The sequence below is a fragment of the Myiozetetes cayanensis genome, unplaced genomic scaffold, assembly GCF_022539395.1.
Source record: "Myiozetetes cayanensis isolate MyiCay16 unplaced genomic scaffold, myiCay2020 scf3, whole genome shotgun sequence".
Taxonomy (NCBI): Eukaryota; Metazoa; Chordata; class Aves; order Passeriformes; family Tyrannidae; genus Myiozetetes; species Myiozetetes cayanensis.
In genome coordinates this window covers 26,466,825-26,483,608 of record NW_026087521.1, presented here as the reverse complement: position 1 = coordinate 26,483,608, position 16,784 = coordinate 26,466,825, and the positions used below count along the sequence as shown (strand labels likewise).

Below are 16,784 nucleotides of genomic sequence, written 5' to 3'. Positions count from 1 at the left end.
TGATGAAGGTCAAATGAAATGCAATTCAACTGTTTGGGTCTAGTAAATGTAATAGCAAGTTTAGGTGATAAAGAAATGCATCAATTCTGCAAAACAGAAGTGAAAATTTAAAACAAAATCTTTACTGCAAGGCTTTGTCTTCCTATTAGTCTGGAAGGGTGTGTTTGTGAACAGCCTTCTCTGGGTATATAAGCTGTGAAAATGCATGGTGAAATGTGCTATCAATGCCTCAGGAATTGTGTGCAATTACAATGTATAGGACAAAAATGAGTTAATTACAAAATCATATGCAAATCCTGTTTCCTGCTCCCTACAAGCAAAAGCTGCCTTTGTTTAATCTTTAGGTTTGGTTTTTAAGTTAGAAGTCAAAAGGAAAGCTACAAATTTTGGTGGGTAACAGAAGTACAAGGACACACATTTTTCTGGCTGGCAGTAGGTAGGTGTAAAGGGATCCAAAGGCACTCTGAGTTCTGGGAAGAAAAGTCTTGGGAAAGGCTCAAAATGCTGCAATTCAGAGCAGCTGTGGGATGTGAGAATGCTGGGATTTTCTCAACCTGCTTTCCTGTCACTTGTTTTTTTAGGTGCTTTGCAAAGTCTAAGTTTCAGTGATTGCTGTCCTCAGCTGTCCTTGGCATTATGTCTTGTTGACAAAACTGCTAGGAAGCAGCCAAACTCTGCCTTTCTGTCCGCAGTTGCATATCCCAGGTCAGGACTCAAAGGCGAATTTGCTCAGCGCTGACAGGAGCAGTATGCAGAGAGTTCATTACTTGCTGTGAGTCACCCACCCAAGCTGCCAGGGAGAAAAAGATCCTTTGTATTTTCTGCCTGCTCCTGGCTCTTGTTGCTGTTGTGAGACAGGAAAAACAAGGCATCCTTTGACTCTATTTTTATTTTTAGATGCATTTTCTCCGCTTGCTTTATTCAGTATTTGACATCTATAAAGCACTGGGATACAACTGACTTTCTTACTGCTTTCACGGACAGACCAGATTCTCAGAAGTGTTTAGAAGGAACCTGGGGATGCCATCTACCCCATCTCCTGCTTGAAGCAGAACTTGTCCTGGAACTATATCAGATCAGCTGTGGCTTTGTCTAGCCAAATCTGGAAAAATTCCAGGGACGAGGGTCCCTTTGCCTTTCTCTGCATGTGCAGTGTAACCTGAATAGAAACAGAAGATGAACATAGTCTTTCCTTTTTCGCAAGTTTGCTGCTTCATAGGAATGCAATCAGCAGAGGAGGGACTGCCTAACTTGTCTTTCAAATTAGGAAACTCAATTTGCAACAGGTAACCTTGTTGATACAAAGTAAATCATGATTTAAAGTGGTTTTTGTTGTATTGTCTTTATTTTCATGAAACATCAACTTTTAAAATCGTATCAACTAAGAATGTCATCTTACTCTGCTTTATGTGTAAGTTTGTAATGGTATTGATTGCAGAAATATAGTGTCAAATGTAGCTTCAGCATACTTCAAATTTAATAGTGCCCTTTCACAAAGCAGAAGAAAATGCTCACTTGTGACCAAGCAGGAATTTTCCAGCTGTATGGGGCTTTGGGGGAATCCAGAGATGGTAGTGAAATGCTTCAATAGGTGTTCTTAATGAAAAGGTGCTGGAGCAAAGGATCATAATGCAGCAGTTCTTATTTCTACCCTAAGGTGTAAATAGTGGTAGGCTTGCAGCAGGTGTTTGAAGGAATGCTTACCTTTTCCTGATAGGACTGGAGCCTCTGGCACAGTTATTTTATGCTCTTCTCCATTTCCTCTCAACCCACAGCAGAGGTTTTCTGAGAAATAATTATAACAGGATTACTGGGTGTTGGGAGTAAATGTGCTTATTTGCAGTGTGACTAGAGAAGATGGAGTTGGGAGAGTAGAGGAATATTCCCTTGGATTGTCTGAATTCTCAAAATTCTAAGTAAGGGTTGATTGAGTTGGTTATTTTTACTTAAGGCTAGTTCCCTAATCATGTTGCAGAAATGCAGAGGAAGACCTGAGGGTGATGGACAGCAAATGAGACAGGAGTTCACAATGTGATGAAGTTGCAAAAAAATTAGTATTGTACCAGATATATAAATAGGATATGAGTTTTAAGGACTGGAAAATAATTCTGCTTCATGCAGCTTTGCTTACACTTGCAAATGCTATGTTCAGGCTTAAAAATATTTTGAAAATTTGATGGAATCTTGGACAGCTGACAGTAATCCTCAGGTTTTGGGGAATCATTCCTATGGAATTTAAAAGGAATTTAAGTCTAAAGAGGAAAAGCTGAGGCTACACTCTGTTCCTTATCCTGGAATAACCTATGATATTTCAGTCATGCAAGACAGTTGCTGATGTAAAACAAAGGGAACGTCCTGAAATCAAAATAACTGTCCCACTATTTAATTCTAAATGAGCTTTGGTAATTTGTCCTCTTTCAAGAGTGGCTTTATGTACCATTTTAGGCCAGTGAAGCATTTCCTGCATCACTGAAAATTGTCAGATGCATCAGACCCAGGATAGTGGTAGGCACTAAACTCCCCCATATCAGCTTGTCTGCCAGCATGCCCTAAAAATACAAGTTATTCTTTTCCATAATTTTACATGTGAGTTACTATTTCTGAGAAAACATAAATGAATAATGCAGATTTCTTTCCATGTATAGCCATGCACAGAGATGTCAGTATATTTCAATCACAAAATGTACTTTATCTAAAAAGATGGGTCTAGAAATGAGTATTAGTAGATGCGTAGATTTCTAAAGACTAATATGTTTGCTAGCTTGAGGTGTGCAACCATTTGCTTAGGAGAGTAAGATGTTAACATCCTGAATTAAAAACAGGCAAACAGCTGATGATGTAATTAGGAGTTGCCAGACTGAATGCATCTACCAATTCCAAACAGCTTCAATAGGCTGTTTGTTTACTGTGGTTTTAGTTTGTAATGCATAAAAATACTGAATGTGTCTATAACACAAGGCCAAAAAACCAAAACAAGTCTAAGCTCTCTAGTTGTACAACTGCTTTATGAGTCATTTGGGAAAAGCAGAACCTTACCTAGTGGGATCTCTGTCCTTGGATCACATTTCTAATGCATCTTCTGTAGGTAAAGACATCATGAATGTCAAAAAAACAACCATAAGCTTTCTTTTATTTTATTTGGAGAGAGAAGTAACATTTATATCAGATGCATTCAAGCTCTGCTGCCATCCTTTTACCAGCATTTCCTCTATTACACACAATCTACAAGAAAGCCAGGGATAATATTGTGAAAGATCTGTTTCTGGTGATATGAGTGGGAGCTTGCAGAAAGTAAGTGTTGTTGCTCTTTGGTGTTTCATGCCCTTGAGTTGCCTATACATCCCTGCTGATGGCTGAATCACAGACAGGGGGGTGTTCTTCTGACTTCTTCAGTGCTGTCACAAATACATCTCATAAAGTACAGAAATTTCCATGAGCACATGACTGGTCTTGCCTTCACAGGTTTACTTTTCTCCACTAAATAAATACATTCAATTCAAGATCACCTTCCTCTTCTATAAGGCCCTTAAATACATTTTATGGTATGCATCTGGGTTAAGACAGCAGCTGTCAGCTCAGGTACAATGAATCTGACTGTCACAACAGAAAAAGTCAGGGAATGAGGCAGCAGTTTCCTGCAGACTGATTCAGGATCACTTCTGATTTCATTACCCTGTGTACCAGATAGACGAGGAACTTGAGGCCTGCTTTCATGTATAAAAGCTCATGGACTTGATGATGAAGGAATGCATTTAGAACTTCATGACAGATGCTGTGGGTTGTGTTTTTTATTCTTCCTTGCTCTGTTAAGATTTGAAAGTATGGCACAAAAAATGGCATAGAAACCTGAATGGTGTTGCGTAGCCAGGGCTGTTGTTAATGCAAATTGTCTTTTTCCAAAGGCCTGGTCCAAGGCAGAAGTAAGGGTTTTATTCTTACATATATATTTATAAATGTCATCTATGTACATGGATGCATCTTTCTGCCCCTTCACTGTTCATTTTCCTGAAGTCCTTGTGTCCTGGGAGTGGAGTTTAGATGAGGACCATAAGGTTCTGTTTCTTTGGGTTTATGCCTTTTCATATGCATTTTTTTCTGAACATTGGCCTCATAGTAATTCCTTGTCCTTTGACACAAGTAATATTCCAATATTTGGAGGCTCTTCTGGCTTCTTTCTATCATTAGTAGAATTTGATAATCCTTGGTATTTATTCATTGCAACTTTGTTAGCTTAATTCCCCTAACACAGTATACAAATAGACCTTCACAACCAACTTTTTAATCTATGGTAGCCAAGTCTGACTTTCCAACTGGTTCTGTAAAACACTAAGCTCTGCATTTGCTCCCAATGAGCACAACTTGTGCTGTCTGCTGAGTTGCTTTTAGTGCTTTGTTTTTTCTCAGCACTTAATAATGCAGAGCTCAAAACACTACCCATTACCTTGCAATCAACTGAGAAATCAGCAAAGGCTTTTGACTGAACTGGCTTAACTGCTTCCCATACTGACTAACCTTGGGTAGGAGTTTCTGTTTCAGGTGTCATCACACATGGGAATATTTAACTACTCCTTCCTTTAGTTTGAATGAAAGGTACTTTCCAGACTTGTGTGAGTAACGGGTATTGTTGTGGGGTAAGAATACATATCAGTTTTAAAATTGTTTGGATTTACTCCATGTTAGATGTGTAATTCTGACCGGGAACAAAACTGTAATTTTGGAATGACACTTGCTTTAATCAAAAAATCATTAAAACTTTTCATTTAATTCAACCCAGTTGTAACTCTTTCAAGATTTGCCTTTCTCACATAATTTCTGATCTCTAAAAATGTCTTCTACCTCTAATGTTCAGTAGATTCATTCACTTTAATGGTGCTGGTAAATTAGTGGCAGCCTTTCTTATGAATACTAAAAATAGACTTTTGGGGATCATAGCTTGAAAGTGTCCTTTTCCATCTGATATTAATTTTCAAAACCACTTTTTTTGAGGGAGATTTATTTTCTGATTCTTTCTTTCCATGATTGCTCTCCCCAAATACAGACCAGTGCAGAAAGTGGTCTAATGCTCTTTTCCCAGCACTTTATTTAAATGTGAAGGTATTCCTTTACTTGAATTTGTCTACTTACAATAGTCACTCATCTTCTCTTACCACACACTTAGACTTCCAAACTGTGTTCAGTATCATAGTAATATTTGAATCACTGTTCATTTCTGCCCCCATCCTTGACCTAGTGCTTTTTCATATATGTATTTGGTAAAGCTCTTCATAATCCTCTTACCCATTTGCCCAGCATTGCTAACATGAATTCCTTTCTTTGATATTCTTGCTCTTTCTGAAGTCCCTGAAATTCACTCCTTCGAAAATAGCTGTTTACATTCTGAAAACAGACCTTTTCATGTTATGCCAAGAAAACTGTGATTATTTTTCCAGAAAGGTGGATTCTCCTATGCTTGAAACATTTGATTTCAGGATTGTAAAACTGAAGCCTGTGTAATTTAGTCCCTCGAAGCTTTATGCTAGCTTCAACTCATGATCAGAAAAAATATACAGTTGGAGAATCCACAACTACTGCTAACTTTCACAGATTTTCCAGGGAAAGATGTGAGGTTTAGATGTTTTAGTAGATTAGACTAGATAGTCGCTCATGCACTTAAGGCCTATGATGATACACTTATGTTTGCTGGTTTTTGTTGATTGTCTGTCAGTGGAGCCTTGGAGCTTTTCTGATATGAATGTGAACTCCTTGTATTTTGCTTTTTGAAGCTTTACATTGTTTCTATTTTTGTAAATGGTATAACGATATTCTCTGAAGATGTGATCTGGTACCTTTATTATGCACTCAGCAAGACAGGCTTTGGGTGACTTTGCATGCTAAATTCTGTATAATCCTAATGTACTCTATAAACAAGTCATAATGTAAAAAGAATTGAGATGTATAATGTTGATGTATAATTCATGGACTCATTTATAGAGGGTGCAATATGCACATGCTAGCAGTTTCATCTGGGGCCTGCAAACTGAACTGAAAATTGTTTTGACTTATGTTCAGTGTAGTGTATAGTTTAGTAATTTTCCAAGATATATCTTAATTGTCAGAGGAAGAGGTGAATTACTTTCTAAAGAAGAAAGTAGGACAAGAAAATCTATGTCGTGTCAAAGTATTTAGCCCAATCAGAGTATGAACAAAGAGGAGGGACCATGGAAGTGCTAACCTTGTCAGTCATAAAGGAGAACAACCTCAAATTGAGATTAATCTCACTCTGTCTATTGAAATGTTATGAGTGTCTTCTTTTATCAAATGTTGTCAACCCATAAAGAATGGTGTCTGACAAAAGGGATTCTAGTGGATGATTGTTTGGGAATAAGAGAATAAAATCATTATGTATTGAAATCATATTCATTTAGTCTTCAAATTTGTGGGACTAATGGGAAAAGCATACCAGTCCTATTCTAGAACTTACATTGTATTTTTTTCCAGGGCTTTTTAGCAAGGAGGATATACCCATGTTTGATTAATTAGGTCTTGTGATTTTAAAATTACATTAGGAAAGCACACAAAGTGTTAACAGCAAGAATCAAGACTAATGTTGTGGTAAAACCTCTTGCAAATGTTCAGGGAGCTTTTGATTTCTGTTCTTTTTGCTAGTGTTGATTTGGGTTTGTTTTTGGGTTTTTGTTTGTTTGGTTTGGATTTTGTTTCCTTTTTTTTTTATTGGTTTTAGTGTTTTGTTTTTTTTTTTAATTCAATCTGTTGTCTTTTTTTTTTTTTTTTTTTTTTTAATGTGTAATTGCCCCTCTAAAAAGGCTTTCCTTTTCTTGGCTTTTTCCCCCTTTCTTAGCTGAATTTTCATACTTTCTTTTTCCTCCTCCCCTTCATGGTTTTGTCTTTCCTACTCACTGTAAGCTACATTACCTTGAAAGGCCCTTGTCTCTGTAGCATCGCCTCTTTGAGGTCAGCCATGACCTTTCTTGCCTTTATTTCCACTGCACAGTGTAACAATTTGGAAATGCTTAACTAATTTCCATTATGATTCACACCTTATCTGTAATGTTAAAGTTAGTTATTAGGGTACAACAGGGGTTTACACTCTTACACTGTGCTATAAGTATTACACCAGCCCAGTGTGGGAAGATAACTTGTTCTGTAGCTGAGGACTCTGGGACAGGACCTCCATCCCTTCAGTCAGCAGCAGAGTCCAGTTGAAGCTGGGCTTGGCATGCACTCTCCCTCATTGAACTATTAATGTTATTCCTTTAGACTGAGCAGTGTGCTGGTCACAGAGGTCACATACATTTGCAAGTCACTCCTGCAGCTTTAGCAGGGAGCCTGTGATGGTACTAACAGCCCTGGAAGTTTCAAAATTGGTTTCAAGCTGCCTCTAAGAAGCAGAGGAGTTGTAGTCATAAACTGACCTTCCAGCCCTGCACGGCTACATGGAAGAAAACTAAAGTGAATTTTCTAGAGAACTCCGTGTTTGTTTAGTCCAGAACATTATAACTGTGAACACACTTTAAGTGAATTTTGTCATTTTTAGCAACTCCAAAGCAGGAAAGTAACTGGACCCCAAAGATCAGCTCTGAAACGAGCAGTCTGGCTTGGGGAGGCTTAGGGACACCAGCCTTCTCTTGTGTGTGCTTGAATGCTGTGCCCCTTTTGTGATCCCTCATAGATCCCTGCAGAGTGCTATGAAATACTGTCAAGCAGAATAGCATTTTATACCCACTTTACCCAGGCGTAGAGACTGTACAGAAGTCACTAAAGTCCACAGAAGAAGAGAACAAGTACACAGTGTTCTGAAAAGTAATTAGTCACTGTATGTGAAATATCAGTGAAGCCTTTAAGGGAGATAATGCTAAATGAATCAGTCTTGAAAAAGTACACCCATTTAATCAAGTGGATTTAAAAATCAATCTGGTTCATCTGGTGCAAATCTCTAATGTTCATTTCCGTTAATCCTTTTAACACTTGTGTATATCAGTTTTGCTTGTGTCAGTAAGTTACTGATGGAGAGCAGATATAATAAAGGGCTTAGAACTCATGAATTAGGTGTTCCAGTGCCCGAATTCTAAGTAATGGAGTAAGTGGGAAGGAAGTAATTCTAAGCTTGGAGTAAATTACAATCATATAGTAAAACATACAGGCTCCCTGTACAATGGCAAGAATTGAGAGGGAGTTTAAACCAGCCCTTGTGCAAAAGGAATCTCCTCTGAGTTAGTGATGGGGAACGTTGAGTACAGTGTCATATCTGATCATTTGCTTCTTTATGGAGTTTTAATGTCTAGACTGAAAAAAAGAGGTTGTGAACCTGTGTCAAGAGCTCCAACCCGTTTTTGAATGTCTGCAAACCCACATAACTTTAGAAGCCTTGCCTTCTGATTGTGCCTTCCACTTTCTGCAGCTACAGATGAGCAGACAAAGCGGTTGCCCAGAGCAGGGGAGCAAGTCCAGTCCATCAGCTTTCTTAGCCTGGAAAACTGCACTGTTCCACCAGTGGAGGCACCTCTTGCCCCTTCTGCAGATGTAGGATACCAGGGAGCAAGGTCCACAGTCATCACATGTCTGTAGAGCAGATAGGTGAGAGTCTAGGGTGGTAGGTTAGGGATGGGGTGTTTCCCCAGGGCAAGGAAATTCACGTTCCATAGCAAAGTCACAGGGTTTCAGTTAGTGAATGTAAACCAAAATGCAACACATCAAGTTTTCAGGCAACAGGATGGCTTTCTGGAGGCACCTGCCTCTCCCCATGTACTGCACTGATGCCTCTGTGCCTTATCCTGGGCTCCTGTTACAGATAAGTGGCTAAGGATTCATTTTTAACACATCCCCAAGTTTACTTAGACTGAGGACCAAGGCCTTGTCTATGCAGATTTTTTTTGCACCTCCTCTGTGTTCATGCTGTGTTTTCATATGTAGGGTAAGTCCCTGCTTCTGCTTTCAAGCAGCAAAGAGGGGTTGTGCAGAAGAGGAAACACAGTGCAGACTGCTGAAACACGGCTCAGGATTGCTGCTACCTGACCTCTTGTGCTTCATGTATGTGTCTGAAGCACAGTGTCTGGGGAAAAAGCAGGACTGAAGGGGAAAAAAAACAAGAACAAGGTCAGCCTCATACCGCACCAAGCAGATCAGCAGAATTTCTGGGTCAGAATGGATGAGGCATTCAAGTGATGAGTGGAGAGGTTTATGGAATAAATAACGAGGCACTGTTTTGCCTTTGAGGAGAATGTTTAACTCTCGATTATTGTAAGCGTATGCTGTTTGACCTCAGCAAAGCAATCCTAATGCTGTTTTCATCAAGCTAGTGGAGGGTTTTGCTTAGAGACCTCTTGGAGAGCGCTGGGTTAGGCTGATGTCTAATTGAGTTACCTGAATCTAATTCTGTTGTTGTAATTGCCTGGGGGAAGTAGAAAAGGCTGGTTACCAATTAAGATTTTAATGTTATTAATTTAAGAGAGTTTGAAGGGCATATGTAGTTTGAGGAATCTATTTAATTGATAGGAAAACAAGGTAAATATCCTCCTGCCTCAAATTCTAGCTACGTTCTCTGTCCAGGGAATTTAGTTTACTATTTTTACTTTTGAAAGGTCAGGTTTTTGCAGCCTGCGGCAGGACTGGCATAGCCTTGTCACGAGAAGCTGAAATGCAAGCTGCAGCTCTGCCTTTCCACAATGAGGGGCTGGGTGACGAATGGCAGACACCCTCTTCTGCAGAACAGCTGTAATTTGTGTTACAGCATGATATGACATCAGTGTTCAGATCTTTCAAAACCTAGCTGCTGTCTCCCAGTACAGAGAGTAACAGAAGAAGAAAACAACTTATGAGAAAGAAATGGTAAGGACAGAAAGATTGTTTTTGGCTTCATAGCTCCCTACTGAGCAGAGATGAACCCTCTTCTAGTAATCATAAGAGAAATTTGATACAAAATTTTGTTACAACACCCCATCTAGTTCATCTTTGTGAACTTCAGCTCACAACTGACCTGAAGGAAAGAGTATTACATAGTTACAAGGAGGACTAAAATTTGTCAACCCTCCTTTAGCACATGAAGATTATTAGATCTTCAGGATAGAAGGGCTGGTCCCAGATGTTTGTGATAATGCAAAAAAGCCCCAAACCAATTAAATATTAAGAAAGTTCCTATTATTTTTCTTTCTTTCTTTTTTCCTAAACTTTTTAAATAAGAGAGATAAAAGTGTTTTGAATGACTGTTGGAGCATGGAAACTGGTAACTCTGAAGTTATACAAATTGCAGCCAAAAATTAATCCTGTGGTACATTTTGGATTTGTGTTTGTCAGCCCTGTAAACAGCTCCTGTGTGGGCAGTACATCTACTCAGCCTAGTAAGTCTTTTGCTATATAAAGTGGCTTTTGAAATGCTGACACTTGTTTCAGTGAGTAGCAATGACTTTATATGGAGTAAAATTGCAATTTATAATAGAAGCTGCACAGTTCAATTTCCCAGAGTATGGCATAGGGCAGGTCTGTTTTTGTGATCCAGAGGGACTCTGCTTGTATGACCTGGAGGACAGACCACCGTCTACCCAACTTCAAGAATGAGGCAGTGGCATCAAAGCAGAGCTCTGTGTCCTTAATGGGCTCTTTGAAGCTGTAGTAGCAGAGAAGGTGAAGTACTGCAGCTCCCTCCTTCCTTCTGAAGAAAAGCCATCACAGCACAGCTCTCTAGAAGTTACATGTATAAAAGTAAAGAAACTAAATATGATTTAATGAATATACTGCTCTTGGGGAGTTCCCGTTTCTGTTGAGTTACCTGATTTGTCACTGAAGCTTTAGTTGTAAAGCTCCACTCTGCTTTTGATAACACTTCCCTGGTCTGCAAGTGGAGAAATCTTGTGTTGCCTTCTCTACCACTGCAGTCATGGTGTAGTAACTTGTACAAACAGAAAGTGATACCTTCACTGGTACCTCTGTGAACTTCATGTAAACGAACACACAATGTGAGAAAAAAATTAACAAAAAAAGTTAATTTGACTCTACAATGAATAAGGATTGGTTGACACTTCAGCTGTCCCATTTGTTAAAGAAACTCATGTAGCCTATTTTGATACTGTTTTGGTGGTTGCATTCTGCAGGGCTAGCAATGAAGTTAGCTAGTAGGAGTGATTGCCAAAACGGAGATAAACTGAATATTGTAAGATATTGGTGAAACATAGTACTGAATTCCAGTCCTCACATGGATAAATTTATTGTCTGATTTATATCAGTGCAATCAAGTTTTCAAAAAAAAAAGCCCAACAAAGCAACATGACTAATCTATTGAAACAGTTCATTTTAATACTGACTACTGGCAGCAAACTACTTACTAATGAGGTTCAGGATGTGAATTATTGTTGAAATAAATCCTTGAATAGTTTTATATAATGTGTTGAAGAAAATCACAATCTGTTTGCAACATGTTTCAAAGCAGAAAGAGATTAAATTAATTTTACATGTTATATTTCTTTTGAAAAAGCCCCTGGCCCTAATAAGCATTTCTTACTGGCCTTTTTTTTTTTTTTTCATAATAAGAGAAGACTTACCTAAAATAGAAATGAAATAAGCAACTGCAGTGAATATTCTACTAAGTACTGCAATAATAATATGGCTTCTTTCCCATGAGAAATAGGTACAAAAACATTAACAATAAGGACTTGTGTTCTTTGGTGTAACTTCCATCTAATGTATAGTCAAAGACAAATCAGTCCCTGATAATCCTGTTACAAATTATAATTTTCTGTGTATTTTCAGTGTCATCTTTACTTATTTATAGATATTTATTACCTAGTAGTTAAATTATTAGAACTTGTTTTCAGAACTGGGAAGGAAAAAAAAGACTATTCCGTTTTCTCTCTGGTGATGTTTCAGCCTTGCAAGTTCAAAAGAACCCTTTGGGTTATATTTACGCCTGCAGACTTTTTGCAACCAGACTTGTAAAGTTACTCTTTCAGTTAACAGCCAAGGCACAAAAGTGCCTTTGGGAATTCCAGTAGCTTCCTGCTGGCATCACTGATCACTCTACTTTGAACATTATGAAATGTATATACCAACAAAACATATAACACCAATATGGGGTTTATAGCTTTGTACAGGAGGACTGTGATGAACTGGGATACTGTATGTCTGACTGGCACTGCTAATGTTAATTGTGATGGAGTACGTACATACATTAATAAAAAACTCAAGTGCTCTGACCATGAGAGCTGCAGCAGGTAAGCGCCTTGAAATCAGTTACCTTGTAGAAGTCATCTTCATTTTATTGTCTTTGTTTCTTGCACCTGCATGAGTTGCCTCGGAAAAGATACACAAGGGCCAGCGCACATGAGTATGGATGTGTTAAAAAAAAACTTAAAATTTTTTGCCTCAATCTTTGACTTGGAGAAATTCATATCAGTTATTTCTCTTATGACAAGAGTTCCTGTGTCCAAGCTACATGGCAGGGGAAAAGGAAGCTTTGGTCTGCTCAGGCAGCATGAGCCTGCCTCAATCACAACTTTGCTTTATTGCTTGTCTTCATCTGTCATTGCTCAAGGACCTGTAGGTCTTTACAAGGCTATCTTGTGCTCAGGGCAGGGGCTACAGCACAACTGTTTCTCCCCCACCACCTTGGCATGGCTGTTTTCTCCCTCCTGCAGCTCAAGGTGATGCCCAGCAATGAGCAGAGGTGACTGGGCTCCAGCAAGACTCCCAGGACTGCATGAGCTCTGGCTGGTGGGAGTAGGCCCTGTGCAAACACTCCCTGTTGAGAGATTCCAGTGTGGCAACTGTGAGAGAGAAGGTGAAAGGAGGTAGCCAGAGCTAATGATTAAGAGAAGGTGAGGAAAACCAGTATCCTCCATCCTGGAGTGGGGTTGGGACATGGGAAAGCATGGCCAGATATGGGTGTACCTCCTCAGTCAGGAGGGCAGCTGGCACAAACTCTGTAAGTTCTTTTGGCTGATGTCCTGGTTTTGGGTCATTTCATGCATTTTGACTTGACATTAGAAATCCTTAAGGCAGCTTGACTAGTAAACTGCAGCCTGACTTGGCCCACCTGTAGAGCATCTGGGCACCAACTGCAGGGACATTAACAGAGCAAGAAATCCAGCTCCTGACCCAGAATCTAAAAAGCAGGTGTTACGTTATGTGTCTTTTTGTAGATTCAGTATCTCAGAACCCTAGTTTTCCTCTGTTTAACAAAAATCAGCTGGTTTAATGCAGAAACCTATTCAAATTACTAATATCTTTTCTATCCTTCACTAATGAAGACGGAATGTGAAGTAACCCCACTCTGATTATTTGGTAATATTTTGGTTTTCTTGTTTTCTTTTAGTACATCTAATTGTGCACTGAAAGCAAAACCTACTTGTAATTTTCTTTAGGTTTTGTAATTTGTTATTTGCTCTTAATAGATTATTCAGTAAACTCAAATTGCTTTTTGTCTTAATTGGGTCTTGTCTGCATTCTTCCCTGGCCAATTTTCAGCCTATCACCTAAATTGCTTTGTACCCTAATAAGATTGACTGGTTGATAAAAGGTATAACGTTTATTTTACACCTTAGATTCCCCTCAGCTCATGTAGAAAAATAATTTTAGAATTAACATATTTTGCATCTGATTCTAGTGGCCACCAGTTTGCCAGAATATATTGCTAGCTGAAAGTAACCAGGAGAAGACTGTTAATTCAGACTTTCCTTCAAACATATATTTATTTTTTTTAGCCGTCATCCATCTAACAGTAAACTTTTCTGAAACCAGTTTTTGGAATTTTAGTACTTAACTTTTCTCAAGCTTGACCTGAACTTGTCTGGTTTACAGTCTGGGTTGGTTTTGTTGGCACAGAAATTTGAGGTAACTGGAGTTTCATAGTTCTGTTTTCTCAGTAGTTATTAAACAAGTGGTCATGTATATCTTCACTTCAGATCTCTCCCACACCTGGGTCCACGTTGCTGTTTTTTAATGCACTTAAGTAACCACGTGTATTTTTATAGAAATTAAGTGTTATATTGTGGGTAATAGGCCCTTTGAATACTCCTTTTCAGAGATGATATCTGCTGATTCTTGTTCTACAAAGGACACAACCTTGTTTCTAACTTCTCCCAGTTGATAAGAAACAGTAATGTGAAACTCAAAAGGGATACATGATAGTTCTGCTATATGAATATAGCTGGTTCCATTTAACCTACATAAAAATTATCCACAGATAATTTGTGTGTGTAACACATGAGAGACAGGATATTAGAACAGTAAAATTATTGTTTATTTGTTTTTAGATAGTCATCCCAGAAATCTTATGAAAGGGCCTGGTTTTTTTTTGGTTGGTGTTTTTTTGTTGTTGTTTTGGTTTTGTTTTGTTGTTGTTTGTTTTTTTTTGTTGTTGTTGTTTTTTATTTTTTGTTGTTTGTTTTTTTGTTGCAAATTAAGTAAAACTATAAGTATATCTCACAAATGAAAGTTAAAAATTATATCTTTATGGGAACAGAGGAGTTGTGAGTTACACCTTGCTGGCTCTGGAGAGGTGGCTTAGCTCTGTTTGGCTACCCCCAGCTTGTTTGGGTTATCTTTGTAAACACTATGAGTGTAAGGGGCCCGGTTTCAGTAGGTATTAAGTTTCAGAGCCCCCTGATAGCCCTCAGAGCCAGCTGAAGTACAGAGCAGATGGAGCCATGCTGACACCTCCTTGACAAGGAGCAACACCTGTTTCCCAGACCTGCTCCTGTTCTGCTGTGCACAAGGAGCCCCATGCAGCAGCATCTTTCTGTTCTCTGCATTCAGCTTTGCTGTGTGAACAGCAGCTGGCTCTTTAGAGTCAGCGCACTCTGAATTTGTAAGGGGTTTGGGGGACCATACTGAAATTTTCTGCCCTTTTTTATTTAGCAGCAATTCTTCTCTAACAGAGAAGACAGTCAACATTGCATGTGGTTTCTACCTCCTGACAGATACCATTAGTTGGGACTGAAATGAGCCTTCCCTGGGTCTTTCAGTCAACAGAAATCTGCATGTGAAATCTGTATCTTGCCAGCCATGATTACAAGGTAATGATCAGCTATCTTTCCTTACATTATCTTCCCTTGTTTACTTGTAGGTGTCATGTTCTTTTTCCTCACTTGTGTTTCAGGCATTAAACTGTCAGAAAAGGCTAGTGCTTTCATAGTGTTGAAGGTGCATTTGGGATTTTATGTGAACATTGTTTTGTGGATTTTTTTGTTTGGGTTTTTTTCCTTACCTGTTAAAAATTGCAACATGTATGTTTTTCTATTTCCATTGCGGCATACAAATTAATTCTAAGTTCTAAGGCTTCCACAACCTGGTTAGGAAACATGAAAAATATGAAAATTTTACAGTAATTACTTTTTCATGGAAACTAATCTCTAGTAGAAGAGTAAGAAAGATACATAGAACTTATTAGAATTAATATCAGCACTGTATATTCATAACTAAGAATATATATATCTTTAAAATGGTGTGCACAATGCACTTAAGAAAAGTTTTTTTCCTGTTTATATATCTCTACAGTAACAAAATGAAAACCAGAAACTGTCATTATCAAGGACCAGTAAGCAAGTAAAAAGGTTAAACTTGTGTGGCCCAGAAATAGGATTTAAAGGTGACCTAATTTTATAGTGCCAATACAGAAGGAACTCATATCCATTTTATTTTGGCAGCATACTATCTCTATGTAGATTCATTATAAAGGTTTTAAAAGAACTTGTGTTATCAAACAACCTTAAAACTGAGGATATATATAGGCTTTATAGTTACTACCAATCACTTTAATAGAATATAAATGTCATATATGATGACATCACTGAACACAAAGCCAGCCATCCTATAAACCAGTGTAACACATCAGAGTATTATATCTGTATATTTTGTAGGAATTTTCATATGCAAGCTTAAATTAAAATAACTTGTCTCTCTATAATTAGTATGTCAAAATGTGAGAAACTGAAGTGCAATGCTAAGAGTAGAATTTCAAATATAATTTTAAATTTCTGTCACTGTTCTGAGAAAATGTACTTGATGTAAGTGTTCCTTTCCAGCTTCCTCCACCTGCCCTCTTTTCTATTTTTTCATTCTAGGTTTGGGAGGAACATCCATTTTTTAACTTATTTATCTCATTATTGCAAATTTTGTGTAAATATGGATTCTTCTTCTACACTATAGGCAATTTGCTCTAATGTTGTACGGAGAATTTTGAAGAATATTAGTTTTCTTTCTGCTGCCTTCCTCCTATTTTGATGCAAATACTAGGCGAATACATTACAATTTTAATGACCTGAACTAGCAGAAGCATTGATTAAATCATGAGAAACTATAGGCCATCTTTCTCCTCCTAGTTCAAACTAATTATAAAACTTCTTGTTATAACATACTAAAAATGTGGCCTTCCCTTTGAGGGAGGAGAGATTAGATGTGGCATTGCACAGGTTGTTATGTGACCTCGAAGTTACAAGAAGCTTTGAGACCCATGGGAAAAATGTGATTTTATCTCCAGTCTGCCTTGGAGCTGTGGAGGGGATTTTTCCTAGTCCTGTACTTTTAAATTACCTTTTTCAGACAGTTGTGTTAAGGAGCTAAAGCTGGTGTCATTATGCAGAACCTTCTTGTTGAGAATAAGGTATGTCATGGCAACGTATCAGAAGATGAAGCTATTTGAATAGCTTTAGATTTCATCTATTTCTCACCATTCAGAGCTTGCAAAGGAGCCATTTGCTTTAACCAGACCTCAGCATGTTGGAAAGGTCCTCTCCAGCCTGGGGCTTCTCCTGTTTCTGCTTTCAAGCTTTAGTTGTTATAACTCCTGGTTTCATACG

At 38.3% G+C, this 16,784-nt stretch overlaps 1 long non-coding RNA gene across 2 annotated transcripts in view; it reads right to left on the bottom strand.

Annotated features, from left to right (window-relative positions):
• Positions 1-807: 807 nt before the first annotated feature.
• Positions 808-16,784, bottom strand: part of LOC126644555 (uncharacterized) — a 29,383-nt gene continuing 13,406 nt past the window's right edge. The window contains exons 3-6 of one of the 2 annotated variants that reach the window (XR_007629950.1): positions 15,194-15,274; positions 3,037-3,079; positions 1,705-1,785; positions 808-844 (exon numbers count right to left, since the gene is read on the bottom strand). This is a non-coding gene — a long non-coding RNA (uncharacterized LOC126644555). Of the gene's footprint in view, positions 845-1,279; positions 3,080-15,193; positions 15,275-16,784 lie in introns of those variants that run through there. The other variant, XR_007629949.1, reaches the window with a different exon arrangement.